Source organism: Leopardus geoffroyi, chromosome D4, assembly GCF_018350155.1.
Source record: "Leopardus geoffroyi isolate Oge1 chromosome D4, O.geoffroyi_Oge1_pat1.0, whole genome shotgun sequence".
In the NCBI taxonomy this organism is placed as follows: Eukaryota; Metazoa; Chordata; class Mammalia; order Carnivora; family Felidae; genus Leopardus; species Leopardus geoffroyi.
The window spans coordinates 35151948-35179170 of record NC_059342.1 but is presented as its reverse complement, the minus strand read 5'-3'; the positions used below and the strand labels follow the sequence as shown (position 1 = coordinate 35179170).

At 33.5% G+C, this 27223-nt stretch overlaps 1 protein-coding gene across 47 annotated transcripts in view; it reads left to right on the top strand.

Annotated features, from left to right (window-relative positions):
* Positions 1-27223, top strand: part of PTPRD (protein tyrosine phosphatase receptor type D) — a 2239943-nt gene that overhangs the window by 1014163 nt on the left and 1198557 nt on the right. For all 47 annotated transcript variants that reach the window (XM_045470157.1, XM_045470168.1, XM_045470171.1 and 44 more), the window contains one exon: positions 10286-10335. The gene's annotated coding sequence lies outside the window, so the exon portion shown is untranslated. The remainder of the gene's footprint in view (positions 1-10285; positions 10336-27223) is intronic.

The window sequence follows — 27223 nt, the reverse complement described above, 5'->3', positions numbered from 1 at the left end:
CTTATCAATGTTCAAGCTATCTAGTAAAAGCGGTATAGAAATATGCAAATGTTCATTTTTTTATTAAAAAAAGAAAGAAACCAGGTATTAAGAAGTTGAAAAAAATGTATTTTGCCTCACAGAATTGTGAGAAATAATGTTGTATCTGAGACTAATTAAAATATATTTAATGTACTCTGTATAAGTTTCATATTGAGCAATCAACAACTAGAAGAAATAAAAATGTTTAATAAAATATCTTCAACATTAAAAATAACAAATGCTTTGGTATACAAAACTCAACTGATATAATTATAACTTCACTACATACTCATAATCACATAATAATTCCCACTATGGCAATTATATTAGATTTGTTATTGTATTAAATATTTATTGAATGTATATATATTTCTCAAATATTCTTCTTTGATGATGGGAGGTTTAAACAATCTGTCATCAAGGCTACATAAGGCAGTATAAAATATAACTAGTGGCTAAGTGGAGGGATGCTCCTATGATTGGAGGGGAAAACGAAAAGTAAGGTATGCAAGACTAATAAACAAATAGACAACAGCCAGACCATATATGATAATAGAACTTTGACCAGTAAGGCTAGAAAGACAAATTACAACCTCTCCAGAAGTTGGCTCTGAATGGTCAGGGAAATCTAGTAAGTGCAGGACATTTTCAGGAGAATGACAGCCAATTTCCTTCATTTTCAGTCCCCACTCCTTACCTCGTACTTCTATCTGCTAACAAACCAGAGAAAGCCAAATATGCTCCCCAAACCAATCATAGGATATTCTCCTTGCAGTTAGCCCACTCCAGCTTTTCCATGCTAATAGCCTCCATTCAGAGCATACCTGAGGCTTTCCTTTATTCACTACAAGCTCTTTGACCTCAGTCTTGGCAACTATTTTTTTTTTTTTTGGATGTGACACCCAAAGCAAAGGCAACAAAGGCAACAAATAAATAAATGGGGCTACATCAAACTAAAAAGCTTCTGCACAGCCAAGGAAGCCCTTAGCAAAATGAAAAGGCAACCTACATAGTGGGAAAATATTTGCAAACCATTTATTTGATAAGAGATTAATATCCCATATATATAAAGACCTCATATAACTTGATAAACATAACTAAACAAATCTAATCTAAAAATAGGCAGCGGTGCCTGGGTGGCTCAGTTGGTTAAGTATCCAACTTTAGCTCAGGTCATGATCTTACAGTTCATGAGTTTGAGCTCCACATCGGGCTCTGTGCTGACAGTGCAGAGCCTGCATGGGATTCTCTTTCTCCTTCTCTTTCTGACCCTCCCCTACTCAATCTCTCTCTCTCTCTCTCTCTCTCTCTTTCAAAATAAATAAATAAAATTTAAAAATAGGCAGAGGAGGGATGTCTGGGTGGCTCAGTCAGTTGAGCATCTGACTCTTGATTTCAGCTCAGGTCATGATCCTTGGGTTGTGGGATCAAGCCCAGCTTTGGGCTCTGCACTTAGCGTGGGGCCTGCTTAAGTCTCTCTCTCTCTCTCTCTCTCTCTCTCTCTCTCTCTCTCTCCCTCTTCCACCCCCTCCCCCTTCCCTTACCCTTCCCTCTTTCTCTCTCTCTCCCTCCCTCCCTCCCTCCAACTCCTTTTCCCTTTCCCTCTTCCTCTTCCTCTCCTTCTGCCCCTCTCCTCCACTCACACACACACACACACACTCTCTCAAATAAAAGAAAATAGGAAGTGGAGCTGATTAGACATTTTTCCAAGGAAGATCTACAAATAGCCAACAGACACATGAAAAGATGCTCAACATTACTAACGAAAATCAAACTGCACTGATATATCACCTCACACTTGTTACAATGGCTATATTAAAAAAGACAAGAGACAACATGTGTTGGCAAAAATAGGGAGGAAAAAGAATCCTTGTGTGCCACTGGTAGGAATGTAAGTTGATATAGCTACTATGAAAAATAAGATGAAAGTTTCTCAAAAAATTAAAAATAGAATGACCATATGATCCAGAAATCCCACTTCTGGGTATATCTCCAATGAATATAGGACTGAATGAATCTCCAAAGCTGATTCAAGCTTCTGCAACAGTTGAAGTGAGACAAAAATTAATGTTGCTATAGTAACCAATTAATTCACATAAAGGTTAAACCAGTCCTGTGAACTTTCACACATTCTTACAGATTTTCCAGTATAATCATCTCCAGTAACTAAAGAATCATTATATGATGCTAGAGTTACACTTAATTTACATTTCTTCTCAAATGTGTAGGTATGTATAGCATGGCAACGTTTTTCTCTTTTTACTTTATTTTATTTTAAATTCCAGTTTAGTTAACATACACTCTATGTTAGTTTCAGGTGTACAATATAGTGAATGAATTCCAACTTTTATGATGATATTATTTTTTGAACACTACAAATTAGTGTGGCTGAATGTCAACTTCAGAAAATTATGATTGTGTCATTCATGAAAAGTTTGGAGGATCTTTTTATTGTGTATCCATTTATAGTTTGATTTTACTGTTGCCAATCATATCCACACAACAGGAAACAATTTTTTTTTTAGTTTTATTTATTTAAGTAATCTCTACACCCATGTGGGGCTTGAACTCACATCCCTGAGATCAAGAGCCTCATGCTCCCCTGACTGTGTCAACCAGGTGCCTCAACAGGAAACATTTTTTTAAGTTTATTAATTTATTTTTAGAGAGAGAGAGAGAATGAGCAGGAGCAAGGGAGGGATAGAGAGAGAGGAAGAGAGAATCCCTAGTAGGCTCCACACTGTCAACACAAAGCCAGGTGTGAGGCTTGATCTCACGAACTGTGAGATCATGACCTGAGCTGAAATCAAGAGTTAGACGCTTAACTGACAGAGCCACCTAGATGTCCCCAACAGGAATCATTTTTTTTTAATGTTTATTTAGTTTTGACAGAGCATGAGCAGGAGAGGGGCATAGAGAGAGACACACAGAATCCAAAGCAGGATCTAGGATCTGAGCTGTCAGCACAGAGCCCGATGCAGGGCTCGAACTCACAGACCCTGAGATCATGACCTGAGCCGAAGTCAGACGCTCAACAGACTGAGCTACCCAGGCGCCCCATGGAAACATTTTTTATAAAAGTTTGGTGTTTTGAATAATTTGGAGAGGAGTTTTTCAGACTAGTGATGTCTGAGTCAAAATATCAAACATAAGGATCTATACATTTTAGATTAAAAGTTTTAAATCCCCACCACCAAAACGGATTGTTTAATGTTGTTTCTTTGAAACCAGAAATATTTGTAATCAGTACTTTTATACTTTTTTCAAGGATAAAACTTTGTTTAGTGTTTTTTTAACATTTTGGTTTCCTTATAAGCACAATTTCAAAACATACTCGTTTAGTTACAAAGTTATCAAAGGCACCACTGCCAACACAAATATCAGCATATAATGCTTATTGGCAAATTTTTGTTTTTCTAATCATGAATTGTGTTATTAAGTAGTTTTCAAATAACTTCCCAGCATATAATAAAATCCTCACAGAAGCCCTGGATGGTAAATATTTGGTCATGGTGTTACTTAATTCAGGAATAGCCTCTTTCCTCAGTAGGTTGTAGATTATGGAAGACAGATTTTTTTTTGTATTGTTATTTTTATTTCCCCCAATCTCTACAAACATGGTAGTGTGTAGTAGGAAATTAATAAATTCAGCTGAATTTGAGTTCCCAAAGAATATGCCATGCAATTTTCTAGCACAGTAAAATGTATTCAAATTATTATATAGATCAAATTAAGCTAACAGGATGATATAAGGCACAAACACTTTTTTTTTTTAATTTTTTTTTCAACGTTTATTTATTTTTGGGACAGAGAGAGACAGAGCATGAACGGGGGAGGGGCAGAGAGAGAGGGAGACACAGAATCGGAAACAGGCTCCAGGCTCTGAGCCATCAGCCCAGAGCCTGACACGGGGCTCGAACTCATGGACCACGAGATCGTGACCTGGCTGAAGTCGGACGCTTAACCGACTGCGCCACCCAGGCGCCCCAAGGCACACACACTTTTAATAACATTTTTATTGAGATATAATCACATACCATAAAATTCATTTTTTGTATAACTTTTTAAAGGGAACACTTTAAAAATAAATAAAGGGAACACTTTATTGGGTTTCATATATTTGGCATTGTACAAACACTATCTTATTTTAGAATGTTTTTATTTTCGAAAGAGAAATTCTGTACCCATCTTCTCACTCCTTGGTCCCTAAAAACCCCAATCTAGTTTCTGTCTCTATAGAGTTCATTTCTTGCTTACTCAAGAGATAATCCTTCCAAGCTTGAGATGACACTCCCTGTTGTAAGGATCCAGACTTCTCCCATTTTAGTATTCTGCTTGGGAGTTTAACAGAGCAAGGAGGTGAGGGCAGTCTGTCAGATACAAAATGATTGCAGGAGCTCCAAGTCTTTATTCCACATTCTATCTAGAAATTAATGGGAGAAATGGACAAGGATACTTTGTACATTCAGTGACACTTTCTAGAAGTCACTCAGTCCACTTCCACATACATGCTTTTCCAGGACTTAGTCTTATGGCACCAAGTCTAAGGATCATAATCTGATTCCAGAAGGCCATGAACCTCGCTAAAATCAGTGGTTCTCTTATTAAAAACAATATTATATGAATAGGGGGATAACTATGATGTTCTGCCATGGTGTTAAACCCTCTTGAACTTAATAGGCTTATTAGATTGAAATTTGAAACATCTAAAGAGAAATCCTTTCAAAAGTGCATAGACTATTATAGCAGAGTATCTAGTGGTTTTTGATAGTGGCAACCAAATATTGCATCATTAAATGTAATATCAATAACCTGGATATAAAATCTGTGAGACTAGACCATATTTGTATTGTTTATCTCTTTAACCTCACACTCTGATATAATAATGCCTGACACATAGTTGCTCCATAAACTACATACACACATATGTATGTACATAATTGTAGTTACATGGCATATTTACATAGATCTAATCATGGGAGGAGTTGATACTCCCCAAACCCATCACTGCCTGTCACTCCAATTTTCCTAGAGTTTAAGAAAAAAAAAGATCTTTGAAAAAAAAAAAATGATGCTTTGAAGGAAATGATTTAGGTACTGAAAAAGACATTGAGAAAGTATGGATAGTACTGGGGTAAGGTGAAATCTATTACCTAAATACAGGATAGTTTTCTTCCTAAGAGCCTAACTGCAATCATTTCTTTATTGGACCACTTAGGTATTCTTTAGTTATTTATTGAGAGTTTGTAATATGCCAAGTTTCACTGAAACAGCCAATTTTTTTCCCAAACATGTTGCCTATAATTATAATAAGAGTTGTGTTTCTGAGATGATAAGCTTGGCAGTCTTAAAAGAAGTGAGAGTTCAAAGTTGTTTTTTACACATTATTTGCATTTTTCTAAATGAATAGAAGGCTATCTGGTTTTCCAAGTAAGCATTGCTGATAACCCCTACCAAAATTGTGCATATATTACATGAAATTTACATATTTTGTAAAATCTCATGCATTCTCGAATTTATTGGCAGAAAATTCTAGAAATCGGCATGTCTGCTAAATAATGCATCATTTCAGTTTAACATTTAATGAGCTAGAGACTGAGGGGCTGTAACTACCTACAATTAATCATAATATAATGGTGTTATAAGACTATTTGCTATTCTTATGTTTTTTTTTAATTAGGGTGTAGTCATAGCTCTACTTTAAGAAGTTGAAGTTTTAAGTTTCTCTCTAAATGAACTAAAAAGAGAGCCTCTAATTTCTTTCACAACTCTCTTCCCATTAGAAAAATCAGAATCTCTATGTTGCATCATATGAGAGAGTTTGTGTTTGAAACTCAGTTGTGCTTTTTTCTTACTCTGTGTGCTCTTGAGCACATTTATTAAGTTTTCTGGTAATTTTCTCATCTATGAGATTAGGGTGACTGTAATACTTGTTAGGACTGCTATAGGGATTAAATGAGATGAATTTATAGCACTTAGCATAATTCTTGACACAGTATATATTCAATAAATACTATTATTACTACCTAGGACCAACAACCAAGGTGATGGTAGACACATATTAAATGTGTAATTACATGTGCGTGATGCCAAACTTGAAAAAATGTAAACATGTGCATTGAAATACCGTTTGTAAGAATACTGCAAAATGATCAATTATCATGTAGAGACTACTATGTAATGATTCATAGCACAGTCTCTGAAGCCAGGATCTCTTTGTTTAGGAGAAAAAAAAAACAAAGAAGAAGAAAAGGGTAATAAAGGACAGCTCAGTTCATTTAGAAAGTAGAGATTCACTTGTAAGAATTAAATTAGTTAATTCATACAAAATACTAAGACCAGTGCTTGGCATATGCTATATATTCAGTAAATAGATCTATTAATATTATCCTACCCTGATATATGAACTAATTGGGATTCTGAACTTAATTAAGGTTGGGTTGAATTTTGACTTCACAATATATTAGCAGTAAGACATTTTGGAGTTTATTTAGCAACTGTTAGCTTCCAATCTCTTATCTGAAAATATGGAAAATAATCTCTAATACAAGAGACTTTTATGAGTATCAATGTAGGATACACGACAAAAAGTGTAGAAATCTTATCACTGTACTATTTACCAATTGCTTATTAACTATGATTTTCCTAAACTTATCAAACCAATATTTAAATTTATTTACTATTATTTAAAATTGTTTATAATTATTTAAAATAATTTCACAACCTTTAGGTTTCCAGACCATTTTAAAATTCAGCTTCCTCTCACTCCTTCCAAACTATTGAATTCCTGTGAACAAGCCAGGAAAAGAGAACACTGTCTAATTATTTTTAGCATCAGAGAAAACCACCATCTGAAATGCTGATCCATGAATTTCTTCAAACTCTGAGTCACATATCTGATAAATGCATTCACTAATAACATTAATTAAATTATAGAAATATTAATTCAAATGTAACTTTACAAGATTTCTGCAGTACTTTGACAGCTATGTAGGCATATGATAGGTTTAAGATATTAGAATTTCAGAATTACCAAAAGTGCAATTTTGCTTTGGTCTGCATACTTCACTTGGCATAAATTCTTTCAGAATGGTTATCCTTACATGGGCAAGTAGTAGAAATGAAAGGAGTGTATCTGATCAAGTCTATTTACTAGAATCTTATCTCTAAAATAAAATTTCCTGAAATGCATCAATGATAAAACTCTAACATTGTGCCAATGTCACTGATAGTTTAATTACTGATCCATCATTACAAACTCTTCCCTAAAAAATAGTTATCTTATCCACATATTGTTAAAATTTATTTTCTCTCTCATTTATTTTCTTTAATTATGTCTCAATACTCAGTATTCTTGACTGAGTCAGGCCATGTAAATCATTGTAAAAATAGAATAAAGTTTGGGTAAACCATATTTCTGCTTTGGCTTTCTTATGTGTCTAAAATCACTTCTCTGGCTCGGCTTTGGCTTTGAAGAAAAACTAGCCAAATGTGTTCAACATAATTTCTGGAATTCCTGAATTTACACATGGGTAGTGACATATAGTCTGAATGCCTAATATATCTACTCAGTATAACAATGTCCATAATCCAAACAAGGATGTCCTTTGGATTTACTGTTATTATCTAAATATTCACATTCAGATATAGATAAACATTCTACATATAACTGGAAGATATAAATTCCCTTATGTGCTTTTTATGTTGAAATTCTATTATTCAGTTAAAACTGTCAATTTAATATTGCAGATATGCAACATAGGGCCTGCAGGAGTAATCTAGCATCTGATAGTGCTACAGGAAATTATTGTTCCTGCATTATAATGTGAAACCTTAAAGCTTGACTTTAAATATTTAATAATAAAATGGTAATAACAATTAAAAATTTTAATATATGTATCCAAAGCATTCATTTCACAATGGCAATACTTTGCTTCAGCCACATGTAGATTCTAACACGTAACCGTTTTACATTTACCCCCAATTGAATTGGATGCACCTCTTGATAAAAACGGGGAGCAGAGGGGAAGGTCTCAATATAATTCCTTGATTGACTTGAAGTATAAGCATTCAGAGCACAATATGTTCTTGGGAAAGTCTTCCTCTTTAGCAAGTATCAGTAGAAAGCAAATCTTTTTTTTTTTTTTATGTTTATTTATTTATTTTGAGAGAGAGGGTGAGACAGAATCCCAAGCAGATTTGACACTCAGCTCATAGCCTGATGTGGGGCTCAGTCTCATGACCCTGAGATCATGACTTGAGCCAAAATCAAGAATCAGCTGTTTGACTGAGACATCCAGGTGCCCCCAGAAGTAGACCTTTTGAAGTCTTCTTCTCACTCCTTGTTCCTGCAGGGAAAATAAAAGCAGAATGCAATAGAGAATGAATAGCATGTTCACATGGTTAATCCATGTGCACTGGAATTTGTAAAAGGAGTGGGTGGGACAGAAACCTGTGGAAGGCTGGGAAGCAGTGTCTACCCACTTGGGAACAAGGAGACCTGGGATAATGGCCAATAACTGGAATGAAATACAATGGACTGAGAATCAAAGATTTAGAATGCAGTTAAGTCCTTGCCACCAGTTAGTTCAGTGACTTTGGATTTTTTTTAATTTTTTTAATGTGTATTTATTTTTGAGAGAGAGAGAGTGAGAGAGAGAGAGAGAGTGAGCGATCAGGGGAGGGGCAGAGAGAGAGAGAGCTCCAGGCTCTCAGCTGTCAGCACAGAGCCCCACGCAAGGCTTGAACCTATGAACCATGGGATCATGACCTGAGCCGAAGCCAGATGCTTAACCGACTGAACCACCCAGGCGCCCAGTTCAGTGACTTTCACCAAGAAAGCCTGAGAAGTCATTATTAAAGATTTTACTGCACACGTACATTTCAATTTGCAGAATAAGAATAATACATTTTAATGTGAATGTTCACACCTCAGTGATAGTGATATTTTGATTTCCGCTAACATTTCATCAGAAGGATACTGGAAACATTTCATTTCAGTCGTCAAGTGGTTCTTTTAGTATCAGAATCATTTCTGCATATTATAATTCCTCCTAAGAGTTAAATATTCCTTTGTGAGACAAACTATGTTATATTATGTTTCCTTCAGTTGCAGTAGAAAATGGTTGGAATAATTCAATGCATAGAACTTTGAGAAAAACCTATCCTTAAAAACAACACTACTCATTAAGACATTGACTACTAGATTCAATCTGTTATGGTTTCTCTCTTCTATTAACTTAAATTGTGATACATCACACAGTAAAGCATCTGCCTATATACCAGTCATTCAGTTTTCTAAAAGGTTCATAAATGCTACTAATTTCTTCACGTATAGCAAGATTGAATCTTCAGTGTATTCTTTTATCCATTTAGAGCAGAATCTGCCTAGAAGTAAACAAATCCAAGGGCTTAATAAATATGTGTTAATTAGTAAGTCAGCACTGCATCAAAATATTAAAGCTCTTGCCAAGCACATTAACTTTTAAACATTGTTACATGTGATTGTAACTAAATGACTCAATTTAAAGATAATATTAATTGATATTATAAAGTGTTATTGTTAAATCAAATATCAAATAATTTAAGGTATATAATAAACTATTGAGTACCATACAGCTTTTAAATTAGGATTATATATATATTATATATAGAATATATTATAATAATATAATATATAATTACAAATATTAGAGAATATTTATAATCATGGAAAGTTATATATTATCCCTGATTTAAACAGAAAAAACAAAGATAAATGTAGGTTTGTAGTAATGATAACTACATTTGTAAATGTGTGTGTGTGTGGCCCACATGCATAGTGTGTGTATGTGTATATGGGTGTGTGTGTGTGTGTATATATATATATATATATATATATATATATATGAAGCTGTATAAATGAATGTAACTAAAGTTCTGTAACATATGCAAAATAAATTTTGCTTGCAGATGTGCCCATCACCCATAGTCCCATAAGAAGCAAAGGAGACAATAAAAATCCTCTACTTGTTTGTCATCCTGCATTAAGGAGCTCAAATTAGAGTAATTAATCTTAAATCACAATAGTTTGATGTGACCTGAGTAATGATAATGCTATTTCAGACGAATATTGTAGTCAAAATTATTTGTTAAATTATATGTATATTAATTAATCATACAATGACATTTTTCATAATATGAATCACTATTTAACATTTTGTGATGCTTGAATTAAAATGCAGTGCCAGTCCTGATGGAAATATTTTTGGTTATACTTTTCTAGGTCTCAGGGTGGTGAACCTCTTCTCTGAATTCCTAACCTGTGAGCTTATGGTAAGATTATAATTAATAAATTCATTTTTGAGTTTTTTCCCTTTATTATCCCTATTTGATGGTATCCAGTAAAAATAGAGCTAATTTGCAGAGTTCCCTTGATACTTTATGATACCTTTACATAAATGTTGATATGTGATACTTTCTATCTAATGTTTATGTTCTTGGTTAGATTATAGTAATATAGTCACCTGAAATAGTCTTTGATAAGTTCTAAGTGAATTTGAAGGCATTGTTCAGAAAGGTAAGATTTATAACTCTGAAAAAAGTTCTTTGGACATGAATGACAATTTTATATATTAAAAATTTTTATAATAACGTCTATTTGATGTCAATGAATAGAGGCAATGAGTTATTGAAAGGAAAACTTATTTTAACACCTGTCAAGATTTATCAAAATTGGGTTCCTCTAGGAAAACTTGATATTGCAGCTTTATAAAGTTGAAAATAAAATATAACTATGGAAATAGATATGATAAAAAAAATAACCCGTGACTTCTAAGGTGATTTTATGGGCCTTATTAATTTGTCAGTTACTTTGGTTAATTGTATTCAATAACATTTGTTAAAAATGTAAATCTGGATTCCATTTATAATTGATTACTACAGAATGTAAGAAACATAAACATAAGTTTAATAAAAGAATGTTCAGTTTATCTCTTTTTTAAATTGTGAACATGATGAAGATTTATCTGCTTGTAGCTGATACATAAAATGGGGATAATATGGGCATTTGTGTCATATATTTTATATGTTCGGGTAAATGATGTCTTGGGAAACACAAAGTGATTAGTAAAACTTGTTGATTTGGGAATACAGCATTATTGAAATGTATCTTGAAGAAGTTTTAAGTGATTATAGGCAATGACCAGCTCTGGGCTATGTAAGGCGTATGCTTTAGTTACATTTTTTTTTTTTTTTGAGACACTCAACATATGATTATTAAAGACAAGTGTCACATAAAAGCAAGGGGAATTTCACTGCTCTACTCTGTTGATACAGGACTCTGTATCAATGGACTCTGTTGATAATGGAAGACATTTTTGTGAAATACATTATTTGGATATGCATAAAGCAATAATTTTATTCCTGATACGTATTGTTAAGTTGTAACATATTTTACAAATATGTCCAAATTAACTTTTCTCATAAGTCAATTCGACTTATAAAATATGTCAAAATATTTTAAAAATGTACACTCATCATTTATCATCTCATATCTTAAATGCACAGTCTTGGTGAATTGTAACAAAATGAACCCACCCTTATAATCAGCTCTTACATTAAAAAGAAAAGAAAAATAAAGAATAAAAGATAAAACATTATCGTACTTTGAAGCCCACTACATAGTGCACTTCTCGTAAGTATTTGCATGGAGCATAAGCACTGTATTGACCTCTAGAAGGATAGATTACTTCCTATTTTACATTCTATTAATGAAGTCATACAGTAGTTACTACTTTGGTTCTTTTTCTCAGCATTACATTTGTAAGATTATATGCAGTGATAAAGCACTCATATTCATTGCTGTTTGGTATTCAACTGTGCTCATGTACCAAATTATGATCTACATCCCATTGATAAGCATTTGGGTCATTTCCAGACTTTGGTTCTTATGAATAGTGGTTATATGTCGATCTGGAACATGTGTTGCAGGAAATGCATGCATGAATTTTGTTGGATATATAGGATATGCATATGTTCTGCTTTAGTAGGTACTGATAGTCTGCCGAAGTGGTAATACGGGATTTTCAAAGCAAGATGTGAGAGTGAGTTGCTCCATATACTCACTAACAGGATTTTGCATCCATCTCTTTTAGCCATTCTAGTGTGCTTATAGGAATATTTTAATTTGAATATGTTGAAGGTTTATGGCATCAAACACGTCTTATGATTATTTGTCATATTTGTGATGATTGTCATATGACTATTCTCCTTTTTGAAGTGTCTAAGACTTGCCCTTTTTATACCATACTGTGCATCCTTTTTCCTTAACCATATACCAGATAAGCTGTTTCAATCCTCTGTGATAGAGCTGGCTCAAACTGTTTCACAAGACCAACTGTTAAAGTGTCAGGAATTTTGGGAGCTGCTTGATAGTTTGAAAATCTTCCATGGTAGAAGTGTTTATTTATACCACACACACTGGCAAACATGAAAAACAGCGCTTTATTTTTCTTCTGGGGAGTTGGTTGTTAAACATTTACTGCATACCACTGGATATTTATATTGTATATTAAACCATTTGGTGGTTTTTCTTTGTACTCTCCTAGTGGTGTCTTTTGATGAATAGAAATTCTCAAGTAGGTTTGTTTCTTGTCTGACTATTGTCCTACTTCATAAATATTTTTAAAAAAGAAATATTTGCTTTGCCACGCTAAGGAATTTTCCTATGGTTTCTATAAAAGATTTATTGTTTAAATTTTTACATGTAATGATCTCTAGGTTTTAAGAATACTATTGTATTGTTAAATTGCAAGGATATTGTTATTTTCTTGTATGTTTAAGATAGTTTGCTGGAAAGCTTATCATTAGAATAGTAATTGTTCTGTGTTTAACTTTTATTGTAAAATTCATAAATAAATATGAAGATGCTGATATTTATTTAATACTTTAATGTCACTGTTTATAAGCAATTTGTAGGACTTCATAAAATTAGATATGTACTTATGTATTATCTACTGTCTGTCACACGCTATAATCAGTTATGTGGCCATCAGTTACAATTTTGAAATGAATATTCAGCAGCATAACAAAATTAATATTTGACTTTAACCCTTATGTATTATGATAATTTTTAGCATATATTAAGTGAAAAAAACTCTTCAAAATAAATTATCTACAGAGTCATTAAAACATTAGAAATTAAGCTAACAGTTTAGTATTCAAATAAAATTATTATTATAATGCATTTACTTGCCCCCAAAAATATTGTATAATAAATTACTTAAACACATAACAGTCATAATAAATACAGCCTAAAAGATTAACAACAGAATACTGTTGTATGTACTACATTGAGATTTTATTTGCCTTGAGACTTATATATAGACATATGTATGTACAATATTTTCCATGACAAACACAGAAGTGCATCACATACCTGTTTTTTGCTTGATAGTAACAATAGTATAAAAATCAGTATTACGTCATCCTTAAAACTGTCAGTTATGCAATTGTATATATGTTTCCATAGATTGTATTGTCCCATTATGCATGGTTTTTAACTGTTTTTTTACTCTTGAAGTAATCATCTTGATTTAAATACAAAAAATTATCTCCATAATAGTTGAAATATTTGAGAGATATAATGAAACATAATGGAATTAAATAAATATTTAAAACAGAAAATTCAATAATTTAATATTCACATGTCCAATTTTGACCATTTCTTTTTAAATCTCTAGGTCCATAATACAGGACATTTAATTAACTTCGGAGTAACTCCTAACTCAAACAATGGAAGTGCAAAAGCAAACCCTATAATAGGCTGCTTTTAATAATTAGTTATTTTTTTAATCTTTATAATAGTGAAAAATCTGATGAGAAAAATGTAGGGGTCATAGATTAAAATCCTTGAAGCAAAAGAAAGGTAGTATCTCATTTATTTTCATGTGTTTGGAGAACATAGGGTTTGTATCAGTTCTTTTTTTTTTCCCTTTCAGACTTTATTGTCTATTTTAGGTAGCCAAAGATGATGAAATATGGAGTGTGTGTACTCATTAAAAGCTAATAGGTGATTTTCACTTTTACTAAATTATGTTCTCTGTGGGGTATTTAGAGCAGGAAAAACAGAGGTAAAACACAGACACCATAGAAAGGTGTCTTCAAGATTGGTACAGTTTATGTAGCATTAATAGGTTTGATCTTCCACTAGCCATTTCAAATAGTTAAATAACAAGTTTATTAATGAATTTATCTTTGAAATACAGCATAGTTTACACAAGTACTTCAGCATTTAATTTATGAAGGTATCCCTGAAGGTAAATGTTAGTTAAAGGGAAAAATATGCATTTGAGACACACTGATACAAGTAAATGATGCCAGTTAAATACACTTGGCTTCATTTTCACAGAGATGACAGAGCTTAGGGACAAATAAAGTTCAAAGACATGTAATTAACATGCAGCATGAAGGAAAATTATACCAACTGAGGAATTATAAACAGATTGTTTTATTATTCATAGTTTGAACTCAAAATTGAAAGACAGAATACTGCAATAAAATTATAATCTAAGAGCATGAATATCCTTTAAAAAGGCAAAAAATATATAAAAGTTTTGGTAATATAAGTGAATATTAACTTGAGAATAAAATAATTGTACATACAAAATGCTCTTTTTTCTTTTCTTTTTGTTTACCCTATTCAATGATATATTTATTTCATTAAACTATTAAGGTAATATTAGGGTCCCCCCCAAAATAGAAATATTTCCTAGTTCCTGGCACAATATCTGGCTGTAGCAGATGTTCTGTAAATATTTGCGATCTTAGAAAATCAATTGTATATGAGCTAGAGAAACAACTGGCTTTCTTTTGCTAAATCAAATATTTGTTTCTCAAACATATTCCTTTTCCAACCTTTCTTCCCTCTTCCCACCACCTCCCTCCCTCTTCTTTTTTTTTCCTCTCTCTTTCCTTCCATTTCCAAAAATGAGGAACTTACTATGTGCTATGAAAATGACTAACTTGGGGCTCCTGGGTGGCTCAGTCCACTGACAGCACAGAGCCTGCTTGGGATTCTCTCTCTCCTTCTGTCTCTGACTCTGTCTGCCTCTCCCTCTCTCTTAAAATAAATAAACATTAAAAAGAAGAAGAAGAAGAAGAAGAAGAAGAAGAAGAAGAAGAAGAAGAAAAAGAAAGAAAGAAAGAAAGAAAGAAAGAAAGAAAGAAAGAAAGAAAGAGAGAAAGAAAGAAAATGGCTGACTTATGTCACAGTGGGGGAGCTGACAAAGTTTTTATCTTACTGATTTCACATCTAATGGGGAAAAAGAAACATGCAAAACAAATCTTTGCTAAGTGTTATGACAGAAAACATTCTGAAATACAGAATTATGAGGACAGGAATTGGTATTTAAGCTAAAAGCTTTAAATGAAAGGTGAGTTCACCACATGAGGAAATGGAAAGAGAAAGTGGGTATAAAAGGATTTCTAGGATCTTAAGAAAAGAAGAACTTGAATGTTCAAGGAAATAAAAGAATGCTAGTGTAGTGGAGTAAGTGTAGTAAGTAAAAGGAGAGGGGATTGAGATGAAGTAAGCATTTAAGTCCATGACAAGTATATTGGATTTCATTGTAAATGCCACTGGAAACCACTGAATGTTTTTAAACAGAAGTGTGTGGTAATCCCATTTATGTTTTAAGATAAGTGCTTTGTGGAGAATGAATTAATGGGCAATAAGACTAGACATGGAGAGATCATTTAGGAAACACTTGAAGATTGCCAAAAGAGAAAGATGTGATGTCCTGAACAAGGATGGGATCACTGGAATGGATTTTCAATCTATTTTGGAGGTAGAACCAAAAGGACTTAATCATTGATTGGATGTAGAAGGTGAGAAAAAAGACAATGAGCATGAGTCCTAGATTAGAGCAATTGATTGTATAACAAAACCATTCACAACTGAGTTGACCAAGATGAAATTGGGAGACAACTCTAGTAAAAGAATCAATAACTCCATTTGGGATCAAGAATGTATTGTCTTACCTTCTACTCAGAGTGTGATTTGTAATTGTTACTTCAGATAAAAACCAAATTAGAAGTAGGGAATAAGGATTCAATACTGGACATTCTAGAGATTCATTCAGGTCAATGATCTAGCAACCCAGACTATTTTAGCTAATTGTCCTGGGTTGATATATGTAGAATTATGTACGAATTGACACTGCAAAGGCATATAGTAATCATTGGGACTAAGCATTGTATGGGATAAGGTTGAGATTAAATACATTTTTAACACAACAGACTTCAACAATATTTGGGATTATAAAATGAGTCTACAGTGAGATTGAGGCGGTGATAAATGGAAAGGAGTAGCATTGACTGGTATTCTTTAGAGAAACAACTGGGGATAATAGGTAAAAGTTATTTCATTGAGCAAATAATTTCTAATTTTAACATGACTTTCACAATTGAACATATGCACTGGTAGGAACAATATGGAAAGAGGAATTTACTAGAATAAGTGGAAATTGAAAGACCTCTATAAACTTCTATCATCATCATTATCTTTAGGAAAACAGATCCCTATACTTGAGGGAATCTGATAAGAGGAGAAATGAAAACAGAGCATTTATCTGTCATTAACTTGCACAGAGGTTTCTGTATGTTCCTATCTTCCTTTTTTGACAAAGCTGAAGATATTGGAAACCCCATAATTCCTTATATCTGTTTGTCTGTGAAGGTGGGACACCTGATTGCCTTGAAATTGTGATCCCTGCTGCCTCATTTCATTTCTTTAATAGCATAATTATATCATAATTCATATCTACCCACACTATCATAAACTGACCTGTATTCTGACACATTTTATCTGAAATTTTGACCTGAGGAATTTTTTGCATTTACTTCAGATCATCCCACTCTATTTTAGTCCAGAATATCCTTCATTATAATCTTGAGAACAGCATATGATATTTAGCCATGATTAATAAATACAGAAAAATTTTGCATTTATCATAAGACTTCTTATTCAGAGAGCTCCTCTTTACCCATGATAATGAGAATTTATCTCAGCAACAGAAGGATTATGATATTGTAAAACTAAAACCTTAATTATCTCAGGACTTTTATGTATTAATTATATGTACAAATGATCCCCTACTAACAATGTTGTGAACGCTATACATATTGAGTAGAAACCATACTTTGAATTTGAATCTTTTCCCAGGCTAGTAATATGCGGCAAAATCCTCTCCCACGATGCCAGGCAGTGACAGTGACCCACAGCTACCAGTCAGTAATGCCATCACAAGGGTAAACAACTGATACACTCACAGCCATTCTGTAGCCACACAACCATTCTTCTTCCCTTTAGTACAGTATTGAGTAAATTACATGAGATTGTCAACACTATTAAATAATTTTGTCCAGTATTAGGCCAATGTAAGTGTTCTGAACATATTTAAGGTAAGTTAAACTAAGCTGTGATGGTCAGTAAGTTAGGTGTACTAAATGCATTTTAATTGATGACATTTTCAATTTATGATGAGTTAATCAGGTTCTAACGCCATCATAAGCTAAAGGAATGTATTTTGAACTTTTAATTTCAGATTCAAATAAATAAGCTAAGCATGCTTATTTTAAATCTGTTGTTACTTGTTATAATCATTCACTGAGTTTATTAGTGAGTTTATTTCAATGTATAATTATTTAAAAAGTAAATATGTTATCTCTCATATAAAAAAAAAAAACACTAGAGGGGCGCCTGGGTGGCGCAGTCGGTTAAGCGTCCGACTTCAGCCAGGTCACGATCTCGCGGTCCGTGAGTTCGAGCCCCGCGTCGGGCTCTGGGCTGATGGCTCAGAGCCTGGAGCCTGTTTCCGATTCTGTGTCTCCCTCTCTCTCTGCCCCTCCCCTGTTCATGCTCTGTCTCTCTCTGTCCCAAAAATAAATAAACGTCGAAAAAAAAAATTAAAAAAAAAAAAAAAACCACTAGAAAATGTATTCATTTCAATGACTGTGTCTTATTCCAATCTGGTGGGCTACAAGGAAAGACAATGTTATTATAAATACATTGTTATCTTGAAATAAGCTTAAGAGTAAAAGATGTGTTTTTTTTTTTTTTTTTTTTTTTTTTTTTTTTTTTTTTTTTTTGCTGTATTCAGAGAGTTAAATATATTTTTACCTTAAGTTGGTAAATCCCTATTATCTCCTCAGAGTAAGGTCATGAGTTATGTCAGGATGGCTGAGTGGTCTAAGGTGCCAGACTTAAAGTTAGGTCATAAGTATTTTAGCTCATAAGTAAATTGTCATAAGAAATTACAATGGTATCAGTGAGAACTTGTCATAGAAACTCTATTGGTTTTCCAATATTTCCAAGTTCTCTGGGATGGATAATCCTCTGTACCATTGAAAAACAGAATGGAACAAGATGGAGGGTGGAGAAAGGCTAAGGAGGTTGAGGAAAATCTATCATTATTCCAAAATAAATATCAACTTTTAACAGATACAAAAATTATTATTCTGTTGATGCTTCTATTGTGCTGGATATTTATAAGAGGTAATGGAGTGTGTGTGTGTGTGTGTGTGTGTGTAGTGAGAGAGGCAGAGAAATTGCAGATACTCTAAATATTTTGAAGCAGCATAAACAGGATCCACCTTCCCAGTACCCTTCCCTCCAACTTAAAAACGCCATTTAATATCTGAATCAATGGAGAAGTCATAAGCCCTGAACATCTATAATTTAGGGACAATGCTAATTTTCTTTTTTGAGTATATATCTTTAAAATGAATTTTTTGCCCCTAATATAAAATCTATAAAATGAACTTACCTAAGGTAGACTCTCTCCCTGAAAGTGTTATATGAAAAATATTAGCTAAGAGGGGTTTTTATTTTGATAAGTCTCTGAAGCTAAGAAGTAAGATATTCAAGTGTACTATTATTATAAATGATAACATTTATAATCAACCGATACCTAATTCAAACAAAAATCTTTGTGAACCTCAAGAGGTTCTAACATGTCTCTTATTAATAACAGTGGCTTCCCATTTTCAAGGGATATATATGACTACCAGAATATAAATCTGGTATAGAGATAGTTTCCTATGGCATCATAATTTTATAAGTCAATTTCCGATAGCAGAGTAAACATGTTTATCATTGTGAACATTGATTTATTTCACTTCATGGATTTTTTTCAAAATTGAAAATAATTATAACACATACATATTATTAACTGACTAAAATAAGATTCTTTACTTCAAATTATTCATAAAATATAATTTTATTCATGAACTTTCAGAGTTCCTTAAAGGTATCATTAAGTAAGGAAGTCAATTGTTCTTCTAATGTAAATTTCAAGCGTGACAGGTAAAATGTTATATAAAAAGCTTACCATGCAAAATTGTTTTGAATACTATTGCTAGAGCATTTGCCCACGCATGAAATAGAGATATAACTTCAAAATTTTCAGGTCAAACCACAGCATCAGGAAAAGGTTGAATATAAATTAAGGATAAAATCCAATATATATGGGAGGGACTATATTTTCTTCTTGAGAAATCATAGAAGGACACACTTATTACACTTGGTATGAAATTTCAAAGTAAAACCAAAAAAAAAAAACCTGACTTTTCTAAGGACACACATAACAAAAGCACCAGTTTGTGGTTTGTTCATTGTATTTTATACTTGTGGAAATAAGTACAAGGCATTGTGGTTATTCTGAAGGATGCATGAGGAGAAAGGATTTTACTAGGGACCACGTATGTGAGAATATTCATTCCTTAACATTTTCAGCACAGACTTCTTGAAGGTAAAGTGTGCACAACCCAGTTCCAATCACTGGGCTACCAACTGAATAAAAGCTAATTTTGGAACTCCCCAATTAGTGAAAGGGAAGGACATGTGGATACATCAATTATATCATCCTAAGAACAACAGTAAGATCTTTTGAGCATGCACAGTATGCCAGTCAATGTGTTAAATCCTTTACAATGATTATTTATTTTAATCCTTACAGTATCCCTGAGAGAAATAAGGACAATTGCTTATTCCAGTAAAATTTAGATTAAGAGATGGTATCAAATTTGCTCAAGGCATTGTGGCCAGAGAGAGGTGTACCAGAGATGATAGATCTTATTAGAAGGATTGAAACATGTTATAAGAGAGGCTAGGATGATAATAAATGCCTAAGAGAGTCTGTGAAGATATCCTACTTCATAGATGCAAAATTTAAGCTAGGTCTTACAAAAAGAATATGAGATTTGCTGGATAGTAAAGGCAGATAAGGGGAATATTTCCATCTAATAAGATTTTCCATAGTATGACCTTCATTTTATCATTTATAATATGTGCTAGTGGGACAACATGATTTCCAAGGTTTTTTTAGTTCTGGAATTTTATAATGCTATATTTTTTTACTCTACATAAAAAGAAAAGAAGAGGCTTCTGAGCAAATGCTGAAGCATCTGAGACATTTGACAATATATCACTGATTCTCCAAAAAGAAGAAAGATTTCTTTTATCTTGTGCATGGATAAAACATCATCTGTTTTCTTCAAAGATAGCTACTTATATGCAGAATCTTTCCCCTTTAAAAGAGCATGGGAGAAAATATGATAGTGACATATGAAGGAACAGCTTAGCCAGTCTGTGGTAGCTGATAGCTTAAGAATCTGTATTCCATGAGCCCAATTACTGCTGGTTTAAGGCTCTCTTACCTTTTTTATGGATACTTTGGAAAAAATTCATGTTTTAGACTCAGAAGGATTTCCTACTGTCACGAGAGAAAAGCCAGGGTATTTATAGCTTCTAGAGAGGTATTGTGCAGTGCTGGTGGTGACAGCCACTTAGGCTCCCAGAAAAACCAATGGAGATGGGAAGATAGCAAAAAACAACAACAATAACAACAAACACAAAACAAAAACAAACAAAAAAAAACAAATAGAAAAATGGCTATGTTTGTATATCCCCTCTACCTTGGGCATTTTCCTTATGGAACATTGAATGAACAGGGTCAGGATGAATTTGTTAGGAAGGTTTAGGAAACATTGCCCTATATCATCTGTATTTATAGAACATTTCTGTAATTTATTCACCAAGGAACAATTGGAAAACCTCTGTTCTCATTTCAGGGAGAATGGAATAAACTTACAGAAGTTAGCATGGTGAATCAGAGCTTTAATGGCCCAAGTAACTGGAAAGACTAATACATATAGGGTGGTCCTATTAATATAAATATATCTGCATTTATATGTATGTTAATTATCCAAAATAATTAAAATCACATACATCAAAATAAGGTGCACACAAGTAAGTGAGGATGTTTCTGTGTTGGAAATTATTGCAAGAGTCAAGGGACTTTCTTAGACATATAGAAGTATACCTTGGTGTACAGAAATAAAGCTGTGCCTTTGGAATTCATGACTTTGAGTGTAGTATTTATAATACTGTCAGAGGTCCCTGGGTGGCACTGTTGGTTAAGCATCTAACTCTTGATTTTGGCTCAGGTCATGATCTCACAGTTCATGAGTTTGAGCCCCATGTCAGGCTCTATACTGACAGTGTGGAGCCTGCTTGGGATTCTCTCTCTCCCTCTCTCTCTCTCTCTCTCTCCCTCTCTCAAATAAATAAGTAAACATAAAATAAAAAAGGAATCCTGTCAACAAGTAACTTTCTTTATAGAAAGAAGAAAGATCATAAAGCTTAGACATTGGAGGAGAAATAGAAGAGTACAATTTCAGAGAAATAAAAGGGAAACAGGTAGTTTCTCAAGCCAAGAGCTCTGTCTTCAAATCTCAGCTAACCCTGTTTCTCACCCACCTAAATCACTGTTAAGTGCATTGCAAATAATAGTGACAACAACAATGTCAAGAAAATAACCATTTCATTCAGCCAAGAGAACACCATTGACATCTTAGCTATTCATTTGTCATATTGAGATCTTTTCTTAAATGAGTATTTTAATAAACTGAGCTATCAACTATGTGAATATATGTGATTATGAGGTTAATTTTGAAGTTGTGTCATAAAGCTTGTTTAAAATGAGTATTCTATCTCTTAGCTGCTAATAATGATAATAACAATAATGATAATACAGATACAAACACTTTCTTGAATACTGTTTACTGAGTAAAAAGAATTTAAAGAAAGGTCGCCAACATGTTTTTGTATCAGGTGTAAGAATCAATAAAAAACAATGAAAAAATACTTGAATTCATTTTAAGACCCTTGGATGTTCCTATTTATATGTTATGACATAGTTTTTGTTTGTTTTTAATTTGCACTTTAAACAGTATAATTATACCAGAAAAGAAACCTGAAAACACTTCTAGTGATGTATTTTAAAAGAAGTTGGATATGAAAGAGTTCCATGGAAAAATTACTTATGAAAGAAAATCATCAGAGACTAAAGCAGGAACATAGTGTAGGAGGAAGGCGGTAAATGCCTGTGCAGTTTTAGAACGGGATAAGTTTAGCTATTTGATGCTGACAGACAACATTTCTAATCAAAAAGCACATCACTAATAATGACTACTGCATTTTGGTAGATTAACTACCAACATACTAAAAAGGAGTTCAGAGACATTTTCTTATGACTTTGCTTTGACCTTTATCTTTAATCCAGGAATGGCCTTGTTAAAATAACCATTATTACTTTCTAGAACTACATGGTAAAGAAAAATAATTAATTATTCTGTTATTAAAGCCTATGAAACACTCCACTTATCAAAAAATCAAGGTTATTTTATGTTTTATGAGAAGGGGAAACTAGAAAACTAAAAGATAAAAAAAAAAGTTGGAGAGGGAGGGAGCCAAACCATAAGAGACTCCTAAAAACTGAGAATAGGGGCACCTGGGTGGCTCAGTCAGTTGAGCATCCGACTTCAGCTCAGGTCATGCTCTCACTGGCTGTGAGATAGGGCCCCACGCTGGGCACCACGTCAATCTCTGTGCTGACAGCTCAGAGCCTGGAGCCTGTTTTAGATTCTGTGTCTCTCTCTTTCTGCCCCTCCCCCACTCACACTCTGTCTGAAAAATGAATAAACCTTAAAAAAATTTAAAAACTGAGAATAAACTGAGGGTTCATGGGGGGTGGGAGGGAGGGGAAAATGGGTGATGGGCATTGAGGAGGGCACCTGTTGGGATGAGCACTGGTGTTGTATGGAAACCAATTTGACAATAAATTTCATATTAAAAAGTAGGAAAAAAAAAGAAAACTAAAAGATAATGCTTTTTAATTTTTAATTTTTTTGTAGTCAGCATCAGTGACTTTATCTGAAACAAAAATGATTTTAAAATACTGCTTATACGAGTGTATTCCACTCATTTGTTCAAAATTCTGTGAGCGTCCTAGAGAAAATAATTATATAACTGAAAACCCAGGCAATAATTCTTATGCAATCTTAAAAATCTACCTTTATGGAACTAGACTCCATGTATCTATGTGTTTGCATCCACTAATAATTGAACTTGTGGTTTGAAATGATGCACTTTTACATCAAATGTATGCTGTATTAATTCTATTATAATAATCAGTTTTATCTTTCATCTATAAAAATAAGCAGTAACAAATATTCAGGCAGATTTTTTGCAAATTTAAAGACACATAAACAATATTTCACCATATTGTAGCTTCATCATTTTTTTTTTTTAATAATTTTTTTTTTCAACGTTTATTTGTTTTTGGGACAGAGAGAGACAGAGCATGAACGGGGGAGGGGCAGAGAGAGAGGGAGACACAGAATCGGAAACAGGCTCCAGGCTCTGAGCCATCAGCCCAGAGCCTGACGCGGGGCTCGAACTCATGGACCACGAGATCGTGACCTGGCTGAAGTCGGACGCTTAACCGACTGCGCCACCCAGGTGCCCCTGTAGCTTCATCATTTAAATACTCAAGTTTTCAGAGAAGAGTGACGAAATAGTCGTCTTACCCATAAATATCATCCTTTATAATTCCTGCACTATATGCAGATATTTTCTCCCAAAATTATGATATGGAAGAAAAGATGAATAAGCAATAAATTTATTAGAATTTAGTGACAAGGTATGCAAAGAATTCAGAATATAGGTCACAAAATACAAAAAGTAGAGTCAACCATAGGTTACTGGTGAGAGCTTGAGTGGATAAAGTACTCTCATCACCATTTCTGTCCAGGCTGAGTTGTGAAATGCAATTAATTCCATTTCCCACTTTTAGTTTTTCTTATGTTAAATTTAGAAGGCAGCCTGCCAGCTGTGATTAAGATTTTCTTAGAAAAGAGGTGCTAGAACATAAAACAAGACTGTTAAAACCATTGTATAAGCATAATGGTTTAGATCAGGTGAATGCAAATTTAGTGTGCACATTTCCCAGAGCAAGCTTGTTAAAACACAGATTTTCAGGTACCCATGCCATCTAGGGTGTCTGATTTGGTAAGATCTGGAGTAAAGCCTGGGAAGTGACATTTTAATCAAGCATCCCAAGGTGATTCTGACACAGGTTGTTTTTAGAATATTTTTGGGGGGAAACTGTTTCTGAGAGGAATGAAGAACAGAGTATATTGTGATATTAAAGCAAAATGGGGAGAAAACAAGGGATTAAAAAATGTGAAGAAAGGAGTAATAAGGAGGAAAAGAGGACTCTAGTATTGACATACTTAGTTAAAAGGAATTGCTTCCTATATTATTTAATCTTCACAAAATCTCTGTGAGCCACATTATTACCTACATCTCATAGAATGTTATCTTTGACTCTAAGATACTAATGACTTTCAATATGTTACCAGCGTGACAGACTCCAAATCTCCTGCTATTTTCACTATACCAAGTGAAATGGTGGCAGAGCAAGGGGTGAGGGCCGTAAGACCGGAAAAAAAGAAATCATTGTAAGCAACAACTCAAAGAGAAGCTAACAAGTTTTTGTGTTAGTTACCTTCCTAAAAGGCAAGTGACAGTAGTAGGTTAAGAACTAAAAATGGGCTTGGGGGAGGGGGGCGGAGAAAAGAAAGAAATACAACCCCAATCATTTTTGTAATCCATTGTGTGTGTGTGTACACATACACACCAGAAATCTTTGCCACCTGGAAATTAATGGCTATAGATATGTTTAAAATCTTCTTTATGTCACAAATGCTGCCAGGTTTTCCTAAATCCAACATTACATATTTTCTCCTTACCACTTTGTGCACACATACTGCCAATAAATCCAACGCCTTCGGAAGTGCTTACCTTGATCTTCAGATTTTTTATAGAAAATAAACTTCTATTTTGACTCAAATTACCATTTATATTCACATGGTGAGTAAACTTTTAGCCACTTAGCCAATTATGATGAGTCAATTATGATTTATGGAAATGTAGTTAAAATTGTCTATCCTTGAACTATGAAACATTAAAAGCTGTCACTTCCCCTTACCTGAATTTGGAACAGGGAAAACTGAGGCTTCTACTCTTCTGCTTCTCTTCTCCTTCTACTCTTCTTTTGAACTTCTAAAGGTCTTCTCTTTAGCAAGTTATTAATGAGTATATTATATAACGCTTTCTCCAATGAATGAGAAACACACAAACACACTCTTTTATTTCTCTTAGCCATGGCAAAATTTTATCTGGGGTAGGACACTTATTTCCTGGCACCCTTCCCCCCCCCCCCCACTCCTCCCATGCAGTCTTATCTGCTGGTAGGTCTTAAAGTATTGTTACCTGATGATTAATACTTTCAATGAAAGAGATTTAAGTTTGATATCTCTCAGAGAATTTATATTTTAATTGTGAAATTTTAGAAACAGACAATTCTCAAGTATCATTTGAAAAAGGTTTTAATCCTGGAATAAAGAAAAGTGAATTTGAGATTATGGTTTTGGGATTTAGTAATAAGGATACTTTTAACTTTCTAATGGATGAAAACTAGTACTCTAACTCACCATATTGTAGTGCAAGCTGTTACTTATTTCTTTACTGATTGTCAGGCCAACCCTACAGCAAAATCTCTGAACTCAGCCCAGTTGTTTGTGTACCAAGTCTTAATCTTACTATCAACTAGAGTACATCATATGCCTTTTAGCCCATCTTCTGTCAAATCCTCAGAGCATACTTTTGGAAGCCTGAGACAGAGTTCATCTAAAATGTGTTAGGTAAGTGGTAGTGACATAAACCTGCATAGCCAAATTGAACAGTACATAAAAAAAAATGAAGTTCAACTTCTGATGGGCATATTCAACTACTATTTATGAAAATCTGGTTCATTGATGTTTACTTATAAAATGCCCCATCTAAATCCTTTAGCCTGAATACACACGGACTGTCACCTCTTTACACCTTTGACTAGATTGTTCCTACCTGACTAGCTCACATCTAATTCTGATTAAATAAATTATCCATCTGTGAATTCTCTAGGCTTAACTTTTAATACTTACTTTATATTATTTCCACACTATATCTAGGCTTCTCACTGCTCCCAACATGTCAGCAACAAGTAATTTAGTTGCTAAGACTTTACTATTTGTCTAAAGCCAAACTTATCAACCTCTATAAACATGTATGTTTTATCTTGCTCCCTGTTTGGTATACCATGGATATCCAGGAAAATCAAGATTAGACTTTTGTCGATTTGACTTGTTGATAATGAAGTAGTAGAGAAGCAGTAAATGTATTGAAAAAAAAAGAGCTCTAAATCATATTTAAGCCTTTTAAAGCCGTTCAACAGAACATATTTAATTCTGGTAGTAATAAAATAGATGGGATTTCCTTGTAGAGCTGAGCAGAATTCAGCTTATAATATGTCAGCTTTACATGACAGATTATTAATAAACTGCCACTGTTATCACTTGATACCAATCTTTGGTGACGGCCTTTTTTAAACTTGAAACTCAAATGTATTTTTTAAAGTAATCTTACTTTGTGGACCAGTTCATTCTCTTAAATACATTTTTTTCTCTGCTCTGTGGAAATTATTGTGTCAGTCAATTAATGGTTTCAGTTTCATTATACTAATACATTCTAAAAATCACTAGGGCATTATGACTTCACATGGATCAAGGTTTTTTTTTATTTTATTTTATTTTTATTTGATGAAGATGAAGACAAAGCAGAGTAAGAATTAAGAAAGAGGATTTACTTTAAACTTGGCAACTAACAAAATGAGAAACTTGGTAGATTTCATTTTCTCAACTAACTTTCCCCAGTGTGTTTGCCTTTTTCTCTCTTTTGTTCACCTATTTGTGTTCTAGATACATATTTTCTACTGTC